General features: G+C 53.6%; 1 protein-coding gene across 7 annotated transcripts in view; it reads left to right on the top strand.

The window, feature by feature from the left end:
• Nucleotides 1-21671, top strand: part of LOC116940677 (heparan sulfate glucosamine 3-O-sulfotransferase 1-like) — a 73858-nt gene that overhangs the window by 36557 nt on the left and 15630 nt on the right. Inside the window, exon 1 of one of the 7 annotated variants that reach the window (XM_032950811.2) lies at nucleotides 16550-17044. The exons of the other annotated variants lie outside the window; for them this stretch is intronic. The gene's annotated coding sequence lies outside the window, so the exon portion shown is untranslated. Of the gene's footprint in view, nucleotides 1-16549; nucleotides 17045-21671 lie in introns of those variants that run through there. 7 annotated transcript variants of the gene reach the window in all.

Genomic DNA, 21671 nt, shown 5'->3' with positions numbered 1-21671 from the left:
TTAATCTTTGTGATTGAAGCGATGGATGGAGCAAGGGCACCTCGACCCAGCGATAGCGTGAGGATCAAAGTGTGGTGGATGGGAGGGGTCGGTTGTCCCCCCACCCCCACTCACCACAACTCCCCAATTCCCCCGACAAACAAAGAACGCTTTGTACACACGGCAGCCACATCAGCCGAACGGCCACTGAGAATTTACTCATCGCCACTCGCTCCTTTCGTGATGGGAATATGGGCTCGTGACGTGGAGGGACCAGACTGCGCGCGTCTCTGCGTGTGGTCCTGGGCCGCCCCTAGGTCTAATCGGCATCGAATGAGTACCTGGCGCGGCGTGATAACATAGCCACTTCGGAGTCAAAAGTGGCCGGGCGTGGTGCTGCCCGCTCACCCCCTTCGTGCGCCGCGCCGGACTTCATAGGCGCTGCTCGCTAACACCACTTGCCCCAACAGTCTGTTGAGGATATACGGGGGTTCTTTGTCTTTTGGAGTGGCGGTGAGACATGAACGAGGCTCCCCAAAGGCACAGGGACGGGTGGGAGAGAGGGGGTGTTGTTGTCGTGGTGGTGGTGGTGATAGAGAAGAGCAGTGGCGCAGTGATTAGCGGACTGCGCTACGAACCCGGCGGCTCGAGTTTAATTCCCACTCAAGCCGGTATCGGTGATGGATATCTGAACCGGTCCTGGGCCTCCCCTAGGTTGACTCAGCCTTAAATGAATACCTGGTGCGGTGTGCAAAGTGTAAATAACGGCACTGGGCAGACATGTTCGACGTTTCATTCCACGTCTTGTAGAGATGTTGGTATTGGGGTCGGGGGGAGGGAATACCCCCCCTCTCCCTGCCTCCCCCTCTTTACCTGAGAACTTGGTGCCATCCCTTCCACACCTGCTCACCCCTGCTCGTGTCCCTGGGTGGTTTCACCCGGGGTCCCTGAGTCCCTGAGTGACGGGAGCCTCTGCCTATCCGGGGGCCCTGGGGGTGGGGTGAGGGCCGGTGTGTGTGTGTGGGGGGGGGGAGGTAGTGGCGACGCAACGGATGTGCGCGTCTAATTGGTCACTTGCGCCACTGTGACGTCATCGCGCGATGGACCGAGGCATCATTTGACGAAATAACTCGGACGGGTAATTACGATTGAGAAATAATAATAATGATGATGACGATGTCGCCTAGCAGTGGAGTGGTAGCACATCCTGCGAGATGAAATGTAACCAGCCACATAAGTTCGATTATCTGCCGCTACTAACAACGGCGGCGAATGATGTCTTTGGTTGCCGTTCCATCACGAGTCTCATCCATCAGCCGTTGTGATGCGACCTGACCCCCCCCCCCTTCCCTCCTCTCCCCTCCACCTTGACTATCTTAACGGTCAACATGTCATATTCAATGGATACCGTCACTGCTCTTATGATGTCATAATTATTCAGGATTCAAACGACATTCATGAGCATTTTTTTTTTTACTCGTGGTGTTGAATGAATTCCATAGCACATGGCTCGTGACTGTGCACCACTGCAGCAGCAGGAGTAGCTCCAGATATGCTCTGTTGGTGAGACGACTGCAGGAACGCTGGGCGCGCGGTGTGAGTGAGACCAGGATCTCCGAGTCACTTTTCGTCCTATTTAATTTTGTTTTGCTGTAAAATCGCACCGATGTCTCGATCACCGTGAAATCGCGGCGGTGGTGGTGGTAGTGGCCCAGCGATGGGTTGAGTCCGTTTCGCCGGCTCGCGACTGTGGACTAAACTAAACTATCAAAACCAAAAAAATGATTTTACCAGGTGAGGCCCACTGAGAATGCAGCTCTATTTCGGAAGCGAACCTGGCTATCACAAATGAACGCTCAACGAAGTGGCTTATCACGCGGAGATTCATAGCAACAGCCAAATACTCTAAACCAGCGGTTCTTCACGTGGGGAAAAGCACCCCCCACCCCCCCCTGGGGGTACAAATCCGAAGGGGTGCAGGCTGCAGTCAATGTTAAGAACTACTGCTCTAAACGCGTGGCGTTGATTCTAAATGTGGAGGGAAAAATCGGAGAACCCGGACAAAAATCCACGCGACCACGGGGATAACACGCAAACTCCAAATATACAGCAGCAGGCGTCAGGGTCGGTATCGAAGCCACGACCTTCTTCGGCTCCCTACAGCGGACGTCGCTCTTGGACGAAGATCGTTTATTTATTTTTTGGCAGAAGATTGTATTTTTGTTTTGTTACAACTCAACGCGAGCTCGGTACAATGCGCCCATCACAAAACGGAGGGGAGGGAAGATTTTCCCTTAAAAAAATGTTTTGGTTTGTTTATTGGCACGTGGGATTTGTATTCGTGGCTTGTTCTCTCGATTTATTAAAACAATTTTTTTATTAAATACACCGAGGCTGCTTGCGGGATTTGCGGGCCATCTTAAATATATAAGTAATTTGCGATCGTCTGTTTGCCAATTATTTTGTTTTATATAACTTAAAAAATGTTCGGCCAAGGTCAATCAGCCTAGAAGTCTTCTGGTGAAATTGTTTCCAAGTCACCGTTTGTTGAACCTGAAGCAAAAAAACTCTGGACGGGTTTAAACTTTCTCGGTCTGCATCAGCAAAATGTGACACATTCCACACATGTTGTTCGGGAAGGCTCGTTAACTAACAGACCAATCATGTCGCCCCTCCCATTATCACGGTTGGCCACGTACGGTGCGAAAGAAGTTCAATATACATACATGCATGACATTTCAATGCATTGTTGTTTGAGCCAGACCCCGTTGGTTAAAGGACACAGGTCAAATTGACCTTTAGTTTGATTCCTATGGCACGGCTAACATTAGTGGCGCCTCCACCACCACTTCACCGGCGTGGTGAAGTATGGACAATAACCCCCACGACTCGCACCGAGTGGGGAGGCCCTCATCCAGCAGTGGATTAACAAAGGACTGCACGTGTGGACATGTGGACTGCTATTGCTGGTGATGCTGATGCTATTGCTCGTGCTGCTGGTGCTGATGGTGATGACGCTGCCTCTGTTGGTGATGATGCTGATGGTGCTCATGATAATGATGGTGCTGATGATGATGATGCTGATGATGATATGCTGGTGCTGATGCTACTGATGATGATTCTGCTGATGATGCTGATGCTTGCACGCTCCAACACGCCGCCTCCAGGGCCATGGGGAAAAGCGTGACGCGTCCGTTTGCCAGAAAGAAAGAAATATATATTTAATAATAAAATAATTGCAATTACATATTTTATTAAATAAAATCCGGGACGTCTGGAGTGGCTCGGCCCCTTGATTGGTCTCCCTGGGAGCCCCGGTGACGCAAAACGTGTGAGGGAGGGGTGGGGGGAGGTTGGATGATGGTGGTGAGGATGGTGATACAGGTGAGATTACTCCCTGCCTAGGGTAGGGGTGATGCCAGATGTGGGGGGAGGGATTTGAGGGCTGTGTGTCACCTGTACTTGGCCCAGTGGACAGCGTTCAGAGTCTGTGCACCCCACCCCCCTTCACCCTCTCCACCTGATGAACTCTCCCTTCACCCACTCCACCTGATGAACTTTCCCTTCACCCTCTCCACCTGATGAACTCTCGCTTCACCCTCTCCACCTGATGAACTCTCCCTTCACCCTCTCCACCTGATGAACTCTCCCTTCACCCACTCCACCTGATGAACTCTCCCTTCACCCACTCCACCTGATGAACTCTCCCTTCACCCTCTCCACCTGATGAACTCTCCCTTCACCCTCTCCACCTGATGAACTCTCGCTTCACCCTCTCCACCTGATGAACTCTCCCTTCACCCACTCCACCTGATGAACTTTCCCTTCACCCTCTCCACCTGATGAACTCTCCCTTCACCCACTCCACCTGATGAACTCTCCCTTCACCCACTCCACCTGATGAACTCTCCCTTCACCCTCTCCACCTGATGAACTCTCCCTTCACCCTCTCCACCTGATGAACTCTCCCTTCACCCACTCCACCTAATGAACTCTCCCTTCACCCACTCCACCTGATGAACTCTCCCTTCACCCACTCCACCTGATGAACTCTCCCTTCTCCCACTCCACCTGATGAACTCTCCCTTCACCCACTCCTCCTCGTCATCCTCTCCCCACTTCCCCCTTCTCCCACCTGCTCCCACTTCCTCATCCCACCTTCCCCCACCGCCCCGCTATCCTCCCCCCACTCGCCCTTCTCGCGACGCGTCGTTAGCGGTTTCCAGTCCATTAGAGTTGTGACTGCGAACAGCAAATGTAATTATTACTACACGTGCGCGCCGAGTTATCGCGCGTGCAGCAGCAATCTGCCTTCGCTCCCTCCGCATCTCACAACCTCTCTTACTCCCCTTTCTACTCTCCCTCTCATTCCTTCTCCATCTCTCCCTCCCTCTCTCTCTCTCTTCCTGACCCCAAGTCTCTCGATTCTTCTGTCATACTCTCCCCACATCCTTCTCTCTACTGCTTCATCTCGCTCTCTCGCCGTGCGCTCTCTCTCTCTTTCATCTCTCTTCGCTACGCTCTCTTTTGCCTCTCCTCCTCACTGATTCCCGATCTCCCATTGTCTGTCTCTCACCTCCCCCCCCGCCCCCCTATCTCACCCCTCTACCTCCCGCACTGCAAACCAATTAACGTCGCAACCGCTTCGTTAGCGCCCGTCTCTACCGTGGCTGTAAAACGCCGTCCTGAGCAACGATCGGGATTCCGCGATCAAAAAAAAAATAAACCCCACAAGCGGCCGAGCAGCGGATAGAGAATTTCCGCCGCGTACGCACCGCGGCGATGCCTGCGTTCGTTGCGTGCTACGCTCCGATGGCCTTCGACACGGCGAGATGTCGCGAGCGTTTGGGCTGGCAGGCCGCCGATTTCCTCTGCGAGACCAGAGGAGATCGACGGCTGAAGTCGTACGCGCTCATCTGTCTTTGCGCCCCTAAATGTGCCCCCGATCTCGTCGAGTCTCGCAAGCTTAGCAAGGACTCGTTACGAGCGCTTGCTTTGCTCGCAGTGGAGACTGCCTCCGAGTGCCAGGTGCTGTCTCCTTGAGCCGGTGGGTGGCCAGGAGATGGCGGTGTTGAGCGTTAACCCCTCGTGTGCGTGAGAGGAAGACCTCACAGTGAATGGCGTGACGGCGCCCTTAGGGATCGGTGCCAGAGAAAGGCACGACGAGTCAGTGCTGGATGATCCTAGTAGCACAAGTAGCTACAAATGCTACGGGCCCCGCACTTTCAAGGGCCCCGCGCTAAATGCTTTCAAGCTATATTCTATGGTTCATTCGGTAAAGTCACGTAGAATGAAAAAAATAGTAATAAAAATGAAATGAGTACAAATACAAATAATACAATTTCCGTTTCAGTGATTATGCACTTGCTCTATTACTATAGTACTGTACTGCCTTCAACTTTATGAACGACTGGGTGTTTAAGGTTAGCGATTTGTCATATTATCTGTTGTATAGCAAATGAAAAAAGTACAATTACTTTACTATGCAAGTAAAAAAAATCGTGTTGTAATGTTAATGTGGTTGTCTATATATGTAGTTATTTATTTATTTAGGGGCCCTTCATAACATGCTACAGGCCCCGCACTAGCTTAATCCGGCACTGGACTGAGTGCGTTGGGCACGAGACGGAGGAAAGTGGGAAACTAATGACGAAATGTGCAGCGGACACTTACGGGCCTATCCCCCCACATGGATCGTGATGATGATGATGGCTGGTGGCTGGTGGTGGGGGAGGGAGGTTCTCCGTCTTCTCTCGATGCCACCGCCTCCCGCACTCGTGGAACGCATGGGCCAAACCATCCCGACGCAAGACTCGGCGACTCTCCTCTGCCCCATGCGTACTTTGCATTATTAAATAATGACCAATCTCCTCCGCTCAGTGTATTGTAAACAAAGATGAAGGGAAAAGGCTAAGACGAAAATAAAGCTATGGAATTCTTGCAACACATCCCTACGGGTGGATTCAAGAATCCATGGCTTCACTGCCATCTCCTGACCACCTGTCAGCCTTGGTAATTATCACAGCGATGTCCTCGGTGCATTGCGCGCGGCTTCTCGTACGTCAATTAACGATGATTTGCAACTCTGACTTCCGAGTGACGGATTTAAGCGGCGCCTTTTAAATTAAGAGCCCAAGCAATTACGGGCGAGTCTTTTCTTCCCCCCCCCTACCCCCCCCCCCCCCACCTTCTCTCTGTTGTCAGAGTGACTGCCTCTCAGCATTATGAGAGGTGGCGGTCTCAGAGCCCCCGTAACGACACCTCCACCAGCGAGCCGCCGGGGCCACGCGGAGCGGTTGGGGGGGGGGGGGGGGGTGCGACGAGACGGGAAAAGAGAGAGAAGGTGGTGGGGGTGGTGGGGGTGGTGGGGGTGGGGGAGGGAGGGAAAAAAACGGTGGCTTTTTTAATGTCACGGAGGATAATTTGCGCGTAAATGGGCGCTATAAAAATGCAGATGACTTCGCGAGCTCTCGCCTTGGAATCGCGCAGAGCCCCCCGCTGCACGAAGGGCGCTGCGCACGTGTCGACGGCTCCCGTCGGTGAACTTTTCATCGTCGCGACTTCGGCTGCTGCTGCTGCGGCCGCTGCCGCCGCTGGTGGTGATCGCGGTGGTGATGCGTTGCGAGCGAGTGCCTAATTGTGTGTGCGCACGCGCGCGTGTCGTGGGGGGGGGGGGGGAGCGGTGGAGCAGTGGTGAGCGCGCTGCGCTGCGAAACCTATGACCCGAGTTCGATTGTCGCTCACAGCCAACACCAGCGACGATTATTTGAACCGGACCTGGGACGCCCCTAGGTCGACTCAGCCTCAAATTAGTACATGGTGCGGTGTGTGAACATCGCCACTCGCGGGACGAAAGCGGCCGTGCGCGGTGCTGGCCACGCACCCCCTCGTGTACCGTGCCGGCCTTTACAAGTACTCTCTCACAGCATTTGCCCCAACAGTCTGTTAAGGTTTTCACTTAAAACTTTCGTGACTGCAGGAATTATTATTTTCTATCTACGTGACTTTACCGAAAGAACCAAGAATTGTTGTCTGTTAAGGCTGCACAGGTGAAACTTGTCATTGTGTGTGTTTGGTGGTCCAATCGGCTGAGTGAGTGAGTTTATTGCTGAGCACAGACCCAGAGGCCCCAAAATATCAAACAATCTATGCGTTGAAATTGAACGTGGTTATACGAACTTGGGGGGGGAGTAAATACGATCATATGAGGATGAAATTTGCATCCACACCGGAGTCGAAATAGTGACTAGGAAAGTAACAACAAGAGAAGTGTTCTGATCTCCAGTTTGGTGAGTGAGTGGATGAATGCGTGGGTGAGTAGATTTTTTAGTTAATGGGTGGATGGGTGAGTGAGTGGATGGTTGAGCGAATGAGTGGATGAGTGAGTGGATGGTTGAATGAGTCGGCGAGAGAGTGAGCTCTTGTCCCCTGCGGTGCGGTGGTTGAACACCGTGTGGATGAGACGAGGCAGTCTGGTAAATCGAAAATGAATGAATGAGGTTGGTGGAAACAGTAACCACAGTGATAGGGATGCGCACGCGTGTGTGTGTATCTGTGAATGTGTCTTTTTGTTCGCCCAGTGGGGAGGTCGGGTGGCCCATCTCTCTCCTGGACACCGCAATCAGTTAACCCATAACACCTGGGTCTGTCCCTTGTCACTCCTGCCAGCAGCGAGTCTTCCGACACTTTGCGCGGCCTCAGAGGCCACCTCGCCTGGCACATGCGCAGTGGGTGAAATCGCCGCCACTTAGTGGCAACTGGCGTATGTTTGTGCCGTTTGTGTGCGTTCTTATTGTTGCCGTGCGTGTCTGTGGCATGATGACGAACACATCGTTCTGACGGCTAGAGATGAATAACACATCGCTCTGAAGAAGAGACGATAAGCAGGTGGTCGAGACTAACCATGGAGTGCCAGCCAAAGGATGGGGACACGGCAGCCGAGAGTTGCGTCCATCGCGTACAGGATTTAGTTTAATTATTCCGTTGTGAAAGCTGTGACATACGGTGTTGACGTTGGGAGACATTCATTCAGCAGTGGATAGACCGTGGCTCACGATGACGGCGACGATGATTGATGACGGGGAAGCCTTTATCCAGCAGTTGGTAGACCACGGCTTATGATGATGATGGGGATGCTTTAATATCAGCAATGAATAGACCATGCCTCGATGATGATGATGTGAGATCCTTAATCCAGCAGTGCATAGAGCATGGCTGATAACGATAACGGTAACGATGTCGCCATCTATGTGAATACGGGCAGCCTGGGTCTTTAAAAGTTAAAGTGCATTGAGTGCGCTTCCGGAGATGAGCGATTTTAATTAAAACGCGGGGGAACTCTCACAGCAGTCTGCGCAGCGCGACGTGATCATCATTTGGCACGGCCACTTGTGAACACGCGATGCAGGAATTGTCATGCACTAATTATGATAATGCATATTAAATTATAGATACATTTATAGAAATGTAAAATCGAAGAGCAGTGAGTAACGGGCGGCGGCGCTGCGAGAGTGAGATTTGCGGGTTTTTGCTTTCTCCCACGAGGCTCTGGACGCCAACGCGCGACTCGCGGTTTCAATTGAAGCCACTGCGATGACATCACAGCCACTGCGATGACATCACAGCCACTGCGATGGCATCACAGCCACTGCGATGACATCACAGCCACTGCGATGGCATCACAGCCACTGCGATGACATCACAGCCACTGCGATGACATCACCGTAGGACTGTTGAAAGTCACTCTGCAGTTGATTTTACTCCTGGCCTGTCGCCCCCCTCCCCCCCCCCCCCAAATGTTCAACAGAGCTAAAAACTCGTGACGCACAACCCCATCGAAGCCAAACAAGGGACGGTTAGGATCACTGGGTTCCGATTGAGATTCCCTAAACTCAGTGAGCCAAACGAAGGCCAGTGGCGGCGGCGGGGGGGGGAGGCAGCTGGTAGTTACTACCTCCTACCAGGGAGCCATCACCACGTCCCATGCTCTCGAGGTACACCCAGCCTGGCACAAAGCGCTCTGGTGACGTCACGGCCACCTAGTTTCTGTGCCTTCTTAGATCTGCGCGTCTCAGTTGTGTGCGCGTGTGGCTGATCTGTGGCGGAGCGGTCGTGTCGCCGTTAGCGCGCTGTGCTATGAGCCCCGTGACCCGAGTTCGATTCCGGCTCATGGCCAATATCGTTGATGCACCAGGAGGGAGGGAAGAATGGCGGAGGGGGGTGGGGGATAAAGAGGGGAGGTACTCACGGGAGGAACGGACAGCAGATGCCAAACGAGCAAAGAACGGAGTGGAGAAATGGTCAAGGGAGGGAGAATAGAGAGGAGGAGATGGCAAAGGGAGGGATGGAGGGAGGGGGGGTAGTCGCCGGGATGGGGGCGGTTGCCGCCAGGCGTCTCTCTAATCGCTGGGGTCACCGCGGAGGGGCAGAGGTCACGGTCGCTCTGAATGCGGCGACGGTGACTGCGGCGTTCGCTCTCTTTAATTCGTCGAGGTTCTCTGCTTCTATAGTTTGTGTTGTTTGAAATCTCCATTGTATTGCAATCCTGGAACGGTTTTGTGAAATGCGCGCGAGTGTGGGTTGCATCGTGTAGTTGCATGTGCGTGGTGTGTGCGTGTGTGTCAAGGAGGAGTGGTGGCGCATTGGTGAGCGCACTGTGGTAAGAACCTCGCGAACCGAGTTCAATTCGTGCTCATAGCCAATAACAGTGACAATTATCTGAACCGGTGATGGGGGCCTCCCCTAGGTGTGTAAACATCACCACCAGCACCACGGCGGGCGTGGTGCTGGCCTTCATAGGTGCTCGCTCACAACACTTGCCCCAAAAGTCTGTGAAGGATATACAGGGGATCTTTGTTTTACGTCACCGCCACTTAGTGGCGAACGGCGGTTGTTGTTATGTGTGGTGAGCGGTAACCCGAGTTCGATTCCCGCTTATGGTCAACACCAGTGCCGATTTTCTAAACTGGTCTTAATGAGTACCTGATGCGGTGTGTTAAACACTTGCACTGGGGAGACAAAGGTGGCCGTTTATAATAGGACCACACCACGCCTTCGTGTGCCGTGTCGGCCTTCGAGTGTGCTCGCTCACAGCACTTGCCCAACATAGGCTACACGTGGATCTTTGTCCGTGTGTGTGTGTGCTTGCGTGTTCGCTGCGTTCGTAGCCCCGTGTCGAGGAGGCTAATTGAGGTGGCCTAGGTTAAGGGAGGGAGCCATACTGGCGCTCCGGGTCCCCTTGAACTCTCACCCCGGATCCCCTTCCTCCCCACGTCCTACTCAGCACAGGGTCTCCCTAGCTCGGAACATTAGGTTGCACGTCACCCTCGTTTAGAGCACACAGTGTGTTGCCGTCTGCTCCGCGGTAGTGCTGCAAAACCAGCGAGATTCCCGTGGTAGCAAACTCAGACTAAACTACTGGACATCTGTGGAAAAAAAATTGAGCTTTATAGCTCATCGGATTCCTGCAGCATAAATATTCTGATTTTAATAATATAAACATGATAATAAAACAAAGATATGCATTTCCCAGCATTCACCAAATTAACCTTACCCACAGCTGTATTGATGATCATGTAGGAAACGCTGCAGTTCATCCTTTAAGTTAAATATATCTTTGATTCTCCGTCTCACCGTTTCTAGGTAAGTTGCAACACAGAGGGAGAGCGACCTGTTTTAAGCGATTGAAACACGAGTCTCAATCTCTCTGTTTTGCAATTAAAACGGCCTATTTGCTAAGGAATTGCAACAAAGACCGCTTGCTGTGTTGACTACACTGTAGCCTGCAATGGTAAGCTGCACGGGAGGTCTTAATTTGGCCAAATTCTAGTAAGTATGCAAATGTAAACCTGTTTAAACCGCGTATCACAAACGGTTGACCGGAACGGAATCTTCAAACCCCACTTTTTTTCCTCTCTAAACGAACCATCAATCAGTTCAAACGGTTTTCGGCTCACTCGAACCGCACCCGAAAACCAATCTGTTCGATTCCCTGCGTCTCTAAATCCTCTCTCAGTCCCCCTCTTTGCTTCCCCCCTCTCCAGCCCTCACATCGCCCCCACCCCCAACGCTCCCAATCCCTACCCCGGCTCCCCCACAGACACCTCCCCCCTACCCACCCACCCACCCTCCCCCTCGTCCACGCACATCGCCCGAATAAATGAAACCATTTTGCGCGCGGCGCACAGAGCCGAGCTTTGTGCGACCGCCGCGACCGGCGGCGACTCGAGCCGGACACCAGCGGGGGCCCGGCACCCAGCCGGGCGGAGCGGCACCCGGCGCTCGATCGGACACTCTCGCAAATCCCCCTCCCCCCCCCCCCGGCGAACTTCCCCCACGAGCGATCTTGGCAGCTGCTCCCCGCGGAAAACAGCCCGAGCACTTAGCAATTAACCTCTTACTCCTCTGTATATACATCGTGTACGGGTGTGCAAGTGCGTACGCGCGCTGCATTGGATTCCCGGCGAGGGTCACGCGAGGGGTCGTGAGCCGCAGCTGTTTGCGCGAGGGACGCGGAGATGCGGCGAGTGGCGCCCCGAGACCGCGAGGGCGATGGAGGCGCGGAGGGTTGAGTAGAAGCTCACCTCGGCTAATAAACCTAATCACTACACGGCCACGCGCGTGTGTGTGTGGCAGTGTGTGTGTGTGTGTGACTGTGGGGAGCGTTAGTGTAGTGGTTAGCGCGCTGCGCTACGCGCCCGGAGACCTGCATTCGATTGCCGCTCACGCCCAACATTCAGTGACGAATGTATGAACCATTTCTTGGGCCTCCCTTAGGTCGACTCAACCTCAAATTAGTACCTGGTGTGGTGTGGAATCATCAGAACTGAGGATACAAAGGCGGCCAGGCAGGCGTGGTGTTGGCGACCCACCCTCTCATGTGTCCTGCCGGCCTTTATGGGTGCTCGCGAACAGCACTTGCCCCAAATGGTCTGTTAAGGCTTTTCGATGGATCGTTTTAATTGCAGGTGTGTACAGAATATATCTTGTGTGCGGCAGATTTTATATGGGTGTGCATACTCTACGCGGAAGCAGATATGACAGAACTGCTGCTGGGATCCCTTCATCATGTGACCTCTCATCCACACTCGGGGCGCTATAAGTCCCCTATCACCTTTGACCCGAGAGCGATGTTCGTCACATGGTAATCAAATTTAAAAATATATTTAATTTTCATTCATCAAAGTTTGAATATTGCCCAATTTTGTATAAAAAAAACCCCACCACGTTATGGAGATCGCTTTTGTAAAAGTTCATGATGTAAACAAATGTGTCATTGCACAAAGCAGGGCCTTTGTAGAAAAGAAACCAGCCTGGTGATGGCTCAGTGGCAGAGCGGCTCCTCGCAATGGGAAGGTCGCGGGTTTAATCCTGACTGTGGGAGGTTGGCTCAGTCCATCATCCCTCCCTGTGAGGTCGATAAAATAGGTAGGCAACAGCAGTTTTTCGATGGATGAACCCACCCCCCTTAGAGCGATGTGGATTTTTTTACTCACCGACTCAGGGCTGTAAACATGCGCTGAGCACCACCCCTCAATGCTCATTTGAGCAGCGACTCACTCTGACTTTGTTGTTGTTGCTGCAAAACACAAAATACACAGCAACATAAAAGCCCGTGCACAGACCCGGTATCTCACTCCTTCTGTCACGTGCAGGGGGCCGCATTCACTCCCCGTGTCGTGACCCCCCTCCGGCGAAGGGGGGGGGGCGCAGAGGTGGGGGCGTATGGCGAGTGGGGTGGTTGGGGGGGGGGCCTCGCTCTTGGCTTTAACGACGCAGCGCGTCATTAAGAAAGGGCCGCGTGTTCGCGCGTCGCTCCGATCTCGCGGCCCGGCACTCCCCCTCACCCACCCGACTCTCACCCCCCCACCCCCAGGGTTCTTGGGTAACTTCCTGCGCGCGTACCGAGAAATCGGCGCTTCTGTCGCAAGGTTTTCCGAAAAAGTTGATTCCACGTGTTTGTTTTCCCTCCCCGATTCATTTATTTATTTTTAGACCTTCGCTTCCTCCATATTGTGATTTCTGCTCCGTCACTGTTTCCCGATTCCATTTCCCTCTCCCTTCTCTCTCTCTTCCCTCTCCCTTCCCTCTCTCTTCTCTCTCTCTTCTCTCTCCCTTCTTTTTTTTCTTTTTTACGATCAGAAGAAACAAGAAGATGCTCGGTGTAGTCGGCACTTTGCTCCGTTCATCATTTCGTTTTTTTGTTTGTTTTTTAATGCTTTGCTTTATGTAACCCCCCCCCATTTTAAATGAAAGACACAAAAAAAATTGTTTTCTTTTTTTCCTTTCCCCTTGCCTCTCTCTCTACCCCCCTCTCTGCCCCCCTCTCTCTCTACCCCCCTCTCTGCCTCTCCTCTCTCTCTACCCCCTCTCCGCCCCCCCTCTCTCTCTACCACCCTATCTGCCTCTCCTCTCTCTACCCCCTCTCCGCCCCCCCCCTCTCTCTCTGCCCCCTCTCTTCCTACTCCATTTGGCTCTCTCTCGCTCTCTCTTTTTTCTTTATAACTACGACAAGTGCTGCATCTGCACGCAGCCCTTCCCACAGTCAAACGGCCAACGACGGGTAGCTTAGATCTGCATGCAGAGCTCTCCGTCATCTGTCACCGAGCACACGGCCTCCTCCAGTGCCCACTGCTCCTTGAAGGCCGGCACGGCGTGGGTCAGCCGCGTGTGGCGGAACTCCAGCCACACCCTGGCTCCGACCAGAGCACGGAAGATGCCCAGGCTGCTGGCTGGACGTTGCCCCTCCAGGGCCACCTTCCTCGCCCTGTATATGGCGAGCTTGGCGTAGCCGAAGAGCACGTTGACCAGCCCCTGAAGATGTTGGGGTCCGTCGCCCTTCAGGTATCCAAAGATGAGGACCGTCGGGGAGAAGTGGAGGCTGAACCTTAGGAGGATGTTTCTCAGGACCTTGAACAGCGAGTCCAGGCTCTTGCACTCCACGTATTGGTGCGCCACCGTCTCCAATTTACCGCAGAACCGGCACTCCGGGGACGTGTCGGTGAAATGCGCCAGTGAGACGTTGGTAGTGACGGTGCCGTGGGCGATGCTCCAGCTGAGGTCGCCGATGCGGTTGTACGTCGGTCTGCAGTAGAGTTGCCTCCAGCGAGGCCTCTCCGGAGAGACGCAGGGCAGGGCTTTCCTCCAGGCATGGTCCTTGTGGCTCCTCAGGGTGTCCTGTTGGTGGAACCGGACCATGTAAGAGTAGAGCACCTTCCTCTTTACATTTGCAACGGCCACCTCCGGTAGGTCTTCTAGCCGGCACAGGTTGTGATCCGCCTTCGTTTGTCGGCATTGGCGATGCAGTGGCACGACTGAGAGCTCCGGTGGAGGGGGATCGAGAGGGGCCTCGTCATCCCCAACGCCGATGGGGGGCGTTCTCCCCGCTGCCGCTGAGAAGGCCCCCTTGGCTTCGGCCAGGATCCGGGCAGCCACCCGGAGCGACTGCAGCCCTGTCTTTGCGGCCACGTCTGCTGGTCCGAGCCACCGGCCCCGTGTTTTAGGCTCCACCAGATCTCCCATCCTGGTGAGCCGCGCGTTGGCGAGGCGCCTCTCCATGCCAGGGGTGGTGGTGGTGGTGGATGGCAGCTTTGTCTGTGGGTTCCTGAGGATCGGTTCGAAGACCAGATCCTCGGCCGATCACGGTTGGTTCAGCCTCCTGACGGCGAGGGAGCTCCATGTCTGCAGGACGCTTCTGTAGAAGGGTGGCAGCTGTCCCAGTGGGAGGCCCTGCAGGTCCATGTAGAATAGTTGCTTGGAGCACTGCAGACCCCCCAGCTGTTTCAGGAGGAAGGAGGCCGTGACGCTCCAGGCCGGTGCAGGGGCGGCGTGCAGGGACTTTTGCGATGCCTGCAGTCGGAAGGTGGCCAGCTGACTCCGCACGCACACCAGCCTGTGACCGCCCTCGTCCAGTGGCAGGGCCAGGACCCCAGCCGCGACCCGGTGTCCTCCACCCGACCAGAAGAAGTCGAGGACTCGCTTCTGAAGTTCGTTGACGAGGCTCATGGGGGGGTGCAGGGAGAAGAGTCGGTGCCACAGCATGGACGTCACCAGCTGGTTCACCACCAACGTCTTTGTCCTGAAGGTGAGGAACTTGCACAGGCGACTCCAGGTGGCCAGCCGCTCCTTCACCTTCTCCTCCAGCTCGACCCAGTTCCTCTGCGGTGGTTCCTCCTCTGGTCCGAGGAACACTCCCAGGTGGTGCAGCGTTGTTGTGCTCCAATTGATGGCTTTTGCCTTCTCGGGACACTCGGTCATGTCCCACGCTCCAACCAGCAGGCCGCTGCACTTTTGCCAGTTCATTTTTGATGAGGAGGCTTTCGAAAAAACCTCCTGGCACTCATGCAGCAGGGCGACATCAGCCAGGGAGCGCAGGATGAGGAGGACGTCGTCGGCGTATGCCGTCAGGACCAACTTGACGCTTGGTTCCCTCAGCACCAGGCCGCTGAGTCTCCGCCTTATGAGATTCAGGAAAGGCTCTAATGCCAGGGTATTGTTCTCTTTCGCTGCTCCCGAGATCACAACCAGGGGCCTCGATTCTCACATGCACACGAGTCGAACTGGGCCCGCTATATGTCGACAGTGGTATTTGTGGCAGCAACGTCGCCATCGTCTTTCGCGAGAATCATCAGCAGTAGCATCGTCTGTCATCTGCCCATCATCGTCGTTGTCTTCCTCATCAACATAATCATCATCATTATTATTATCAACAGCAGGTATTTATTGTCATCAGCAGCAGCATCAACATCGTCATCCACAGCACAGTCAACATCAGCAGCAGCAGCATGCATATATACGTTTTGGCAGCATAGGCATAATCATCCTTGATGTTTGTTCTTCAACCCTTCACTCGCCCATCCACACAGCGACTTGAGGGTGCTGTGACCTCAAAGTTCCCGTCGACAGTTCCACGTGCTGGCAGGTGGAGAACTTGTCAATGGGTTCCCCACCTACTTTGCGGGGGGAAAGTGTCCACGTGTGTACAACAACTGCTGGTTCTGGAATCATGTCAGAAAAGACACGGGTCAGGTCAAGAGTCAAAACCTCCCCCTGCGCAAAAACGAGCGTGACACCCTGCCGATCTCTGTTTACAGCCCTGAGTCAGTTGGGCGGAAATTCCACATTCCTATGACAGGATGTAGTTATTCCGATGGAAGAACCGCTGTGTGACTTGAGATTCACAACGCGGTTCTCCTTTTACCGGCCCTCCCTCCAACCCCCCCGGAGAAATGCAGGGCTAAGTGGGCTCGAGTATTTTCAAAATAAAAGAAAATATGAATTAACCATTGCAACAGCTCAACTCTTTCCATCTTCGCGGCTCGAATTGCCTGCCGGCGGAAAACGGGTTTCCGGGAGCAGAGGGGAGAGGGGAGCCGAGGAAGAGAGCGGTGGAGAGAGGGTGGGGGAAAATGTGGCGACGAGAGAGAGATGGAGAGGAGAGAGAGATATTAGAGAGAGGGGGAAAGGTGTAGAGAGATTGAGAGGTGAAAAGGAGAGGAAATTGTAAGAGGTGCAGTCGAGAGAGAGAAGGGAGGGGTGGAGAGGAGGGAGAGGTGGAGAGAGGGAGATGGAGCGAGAGAGGTGGAAATCAGAGGTGAGATGGAGAGGTGACTCGCAAAAAGAGATAGAGAGGTTGAGAGTAGAAAGAGATGGGGATGAGAGGGTGAGGAACAGAGGGAGAGGTGAAGAGGGGAGAGGAAAATAGAGGTGGAGAGGAGGGGGTGTGGACAGCAGAGAGAGAGCGAGAGAGGGAGATGAAGAGCGGATGGGTAGGAGAGAAAAGTGGGGGAGATGGAAAGCAGGGAGAGATGGATAGGTGAATAGGAGAGAGAAAGAGAGAAGAGAGGTGTAGAGGGAAAGTTAGAGCGGTGGGAGGAGAGAGCGTGGCACATGCGCAAGCACGCGCGCGAGGGGCAGGGCGAGCGAGGCGCTGCAGGGATCGAGTGCGGAATATGCCCTGGGCAGCTCCAACCCACACGATCGGGGCAGAGGGAGTGAGGAGGTGCTGGGGGAGAGCGGCAATTGTGAGCGACGTCGCGGGCGGCCAGAGATGAATCCACGACATGTGGTGAGTTTTTCGTTGATGTCGTCGATGTGGTTGTTGTTGTTGTTGTAGTTGTTTTTAATTGTTGTTTTGTCACTAAAACCAAAGTCAAAGAGTCGGAGGAACCAATTCGCACTTTGCTGGCAATGTTGTTAATTTTTTTCCTTCTGATATTTGTTGTTCATAAATCCGCGTCTTTTAGTTCAGCGATGGGGGAAATCACCAAGGTCGTGTAACGCATGTCGGGCATTCCATCATGATGGATGTGAGTGTGTGTAGGTAGACACACACATACATACATGTGTGTAGGTAGACACACACACACATCTTGATGTGTGGGGAGCGGTAGAGCAGCGGTTAGTGCACTGCGCTACAAACCCGGCGACCCAAGTTCGATTCCCGCCATTGGGCGGGTGGAAGCGATGGCGCAGTGGGTTAGCACCACTGCGCTCTGACCACCGGGGTTCGATTCCCCGCCGCGACCGAACATCGAGAAGGGCCCCCGTGCACCGCGGCCTCTGACCAGCACGGCGAAGTGTGGTCAGAAACCCCCGCATGACCGACACAGTCTGGGGAGGGGAGAGAAGGGGGAGAGAAGGGGGAGAGAAGGGGGAGTGGGTGGGGGGGGTCATCATCCAGCAGCGGATCAGCAAAATATGTATGTGTTATTTAGACAATCCCTGCGCCAGAAATATTTGTAATCGTATTTTTTTCCCGTAGAATAATAATGATAATGATATTGATTTCGTGAGATTGATTTGAGAAGAGCTGCGTGTTTGCGGTGCCATGATCACGAATGAGGGCCGAGCCGATCGCTTCAGCAGCCGCAGCAGCAGCCACCACGCATCCTCGCGTGCGATTCCATAACTTTACTCAATTCCTCACGCCCGCCGCGTTACATAACGTCGACTTAAAGAGCCACCCGAAGCATCTGTTCATTCTCGAGGCAATTTCCTCGCATCGTACTTTTACCACTTTTTATGTGCTCATGGAAATGAGCAACATTCTTTCCGCCCCCCACCCCCTCCCCACTGGATGTGTTTTTCATATTGTTTTTTTACTTACACGTATCGTAAAAGCAAACCGCATTACGGCCCTGCTCGCGGCGTGTCGCGGAGCCGTTGCTGCGTGCGTTGCGTTGGACGGCATTTTTTTTTCGTCACGAAAAAAAATGTGCGATGAAGAGGTGAGCGGTCGCTCGGAGCGATTTGTCCACGAGCGGCGCCTGCCGTGTTCCCCATCGCGCGCCGGGGATGGAGACCCCCCCCGGGCCGATGCGCGCCTCCAATTGTCATTCGAAGCGCCGCTTGCCCCATTACGCAGTGAGCTCACGGCCGCGCCGGGCGCTGTTTTTGCGAGCTCCTTCCAAGGTCCCCTCCTGTGCGTTGTACCCGAGAGGGTGCTGGTGTAGTCAGCGCCCACGACCGCTTTCTCCGGTGACAACGTCGCGTAGGGAGTCTTCTCCGGGTCCTCCGGTTGTTTTTTCCCTGCCACGTCTAGAATCAACATGGATTATTATTTTTTAAAGAGTATTTGGCTGCTGTCAATTTGAACGTGATGAGACACTTCGTTGAGCTGTCATCTGTGGCGAGGTCGCTTCTGAAACAAGGGCTACATACGTGACTTTACCGAAAGAACCAATAATATGAATCCCTGCAGTCACGAAAGCTTCAAATCAAACGGGCTACATAGTTCAGTAGGCCTTACCTGGTAAAATAAAAATATATATAGTTTCGTTTAGGTTTTAATCCGCGCCGGATGCACATTTTAGGCTGAGTCGACCTACGAGAGGGGTAGGCCAAGCTCCAAATGAAATTGCCGCTGATGTTGTGTATCAGTGCCAGGGGTCGAACCCAGGTGAAAAGTGCATCTCTACCAAAGGAGCTTAGGGTGCCGCTCATCTTCGTTGACTGAACTCATCCAGCGGTCGAAATCCCACATTGTCATGGGTCAATTCAGTCCGCACGAGCAGCTCGCAATCAGAAAGTTGCGACTTCAAATCCGTGTCTCTGGGATTGACTCAACTCATCATCCCTGCGGGGTAGATCAAGTTTGTACCACATTGTGGGGGTCAACGGCGATTGTCATACGGATAGACTCTGCCATATAAATGTGTAATTTCCACCACTGGCTCTGTAGGGCTGTAAAATGTAGATGCGCACCATTGCCTCTGTGCTCATTTGAGCAGCAAGAAACTGTCTCTTCCTTGGCAGAGCTTTGATAGTGCACTTGACAACCTTTTTCTTGATCCTGTTGTTTTTCATCAAAGTAATGAATGACGCTTCAAACCGGTGCTTGCTCCAGCCCCGTGATGCCCAGCCCGCCCCTAGACGTGTAGCTACAAGCAAATGAGCTGTCTGCTTTATATATCCACCTCCACCCCCCGTGGATACCGTGGGGGCGCCACGGTGTTCGAGATGTGAACGTCTTCTTTCTTCTTTCGTACGGCTGCTGATGTCGATGCCAGGGCAACGACCACAATCTCACATGCTGGGTGGTCAGGCCAGACGACCGCGTCAGGAGTCGCGGAGTGCATCGCTGCGATGTCTCCTTCGTATTTGTGGATCGGACACTGCATCATTTTATGGTGTACGTTAACTACCTCGCCTGGTATGGAGGAGGTTGTGGGTTCGATCCCAACCCTGACGCCTGTTGCATATCTGGAGTTTGCGTGTTTCTCTACCCGTGGTCACGTGGATATTTATCCGGGTCTTCCGGTTTTTCTCTCCAAATTCAGAATCAACATCACGCGTTTAGAATATTTGGCTGCTATAAATTTCCACATATGCCAAATTCGTTAAGCTCTCATTTGTGGCCAGGTCGCTTCTGAAACAAATACAAAGTTAGTTCGTTTGTTACTTTTAATCGTGGCCCTCCATTGCCTCCGAGGGTTTGTGGTCAAATCTTTGTGAATGAACGAAAGCTGTGGTGGTTGCAAGGTACAAAACGTCCTTTATATTATCCCCCTCCTCAAATCAACAACCCAGACGTTGTGTCAGCTCCGAGAATGATACTTCCTCCAGGGGAAATGTCATAACGGATATCGCATCGCTGCCGTGCCAGACCGCATTTGTTTTCCGTTTTGGCAAAGAGGAGAGGGAGGGAGGGAGAGAAAGTGCGAATGGAGAACATTCACCCGGGCTGCGCGGGTAGCGGAACCCACGTCTCTCATCAGCGGTGGAGCGGTTACAGCCCTTGGTGCGTGTGTGGGTGGGTGACTGTGTGACTGAGTGTGTAGGTGGGCGATTGAGTGAGTGTATGTGTGTCTGTGTATGTGTGGGTATGTGACTGAATTAGTGTGTGGGTCGGTGACCGAGTGAGTGTGCGGGTGGGTGACCAAGTGACCGAGTGAGTGTGTGGTTGGATGACCGAGTGACCGAGTCAGTGCGTGGGCGGGTGTTTGAGTAACTGAGTGAGTGTGTGGGTGGGTGATTGAGTTAGTAAGTGCATGTGTGGATATGTGACTGTGTGAGTGTGTGGATGAATGACTGAATGAGTGAGTGTGTGAACGCGTGGCTTTGTGAGTGGATGACTGAGTTTGAGTGGGTGTGTGAATGAGGTAGGGAGCAGTGGCGCAGTGGCTATCGCACTGCGCGACGAACCTGGAGACCCGAGTTCAATTTCCGCTCACGGTCAACACCGGTTATCTGAACTGCTCTTGGGTCGACTCAGCCAGAAATGAGTACCTGGTGTGGTGTGTAGACAAAAAAATAGCACTGGGAAGACAAAAGCGCCCGGGCGTGGTGTTGGCCACCCACCCCCTCGCGTGCCGTGTCGGCCTCCATCGGTGCTCGCTAACAGCACTTGGCCCAAAAGTCTGGTAAGATTATATTTGGGGGGATCTTTGTCTTTGTGTTGGTGTGGCTTACGTGCGTCTGTGGGTATGTGTGATAAAACATATTCTGAGAAGGAGTTGTAGACTGTGCTGCCGAACCTGTGCCTTGAAGAGGTGGTGGGGGTGCATTGAGTCATCAAACACTCCACCCTCTCACCTTCCCATTAATCATGATGGTGGTTGTAGAGAGGGTGGAGGAGTTCCCACACCTGGGCAGTGTCCTCATCAGCACTCTCCGCTCTGACAGCGGAAGCTCTCACTCCGAATCAGTCTAGCGGCATTATCTTTTCATAGGCTGCGTAACGACGTGCGGAAACTGTCTGGTCTGTCGCTCCGCATGAAGCCCCGGGTCTTCTTGGCCACGGTTATTCCGTCAGATCCAGATCCTTTCAAAATCTGGACACACGCTCCCCATTAGTGAGCTCCTCCGGCGGGCAGATGAGGATATCTGTCTCTCTCTCTCTGTCTCTCTCTGTCTTTCTCTCTGTCTTTCTCTCTCTCTCTAAACAACTCCGTTAAATTGGCATCGCTCATTCCCGCTGCCCGAGTGGGGGGCAAAAGCTGTTGCGGTTTCCGCTGAATTGGGCGTTTGAGTCGCGGAGTATTTAAATGGAGTACGCGCTAAGGGGAACGGGATTGTGCTGATGGTGGCGCGCTTGAGAATGCAGCTGTGGGATTTTATTTGCGGCTGTGCGGCTGGAGGGCGGTAGGGCGGGTGGTGGGGGGAAGAGGGAAGGGTGGTGGGGGGAAGAGGGAGGGGTGGTGGGGGGAAGAGAGAAGGTGGTGGGGGGAAGAGAGAAGGGTGGTGGGGGGGAT

This window comes from Petromyzon marinus, chromosome 9, assembly GCF_048934315.1.
Source record: "Petromyzon marinus isolate PM22_M1 ecotype Great Lakes invasive population chromosome 9, UKy_Petmar_22M1.pri1.0, whole genome shotgun sequence".
NCBI classification, from domain to species: Eukaryota; Metazoa; Chordata; class Hyperoartia; order Petromyzontiformes; family Petromyzontidae; genus Petromyzon; species Petromyzon marinus.
This window is presented reverse-complemented; position numbering and strand designations above follow the sequence as displayed.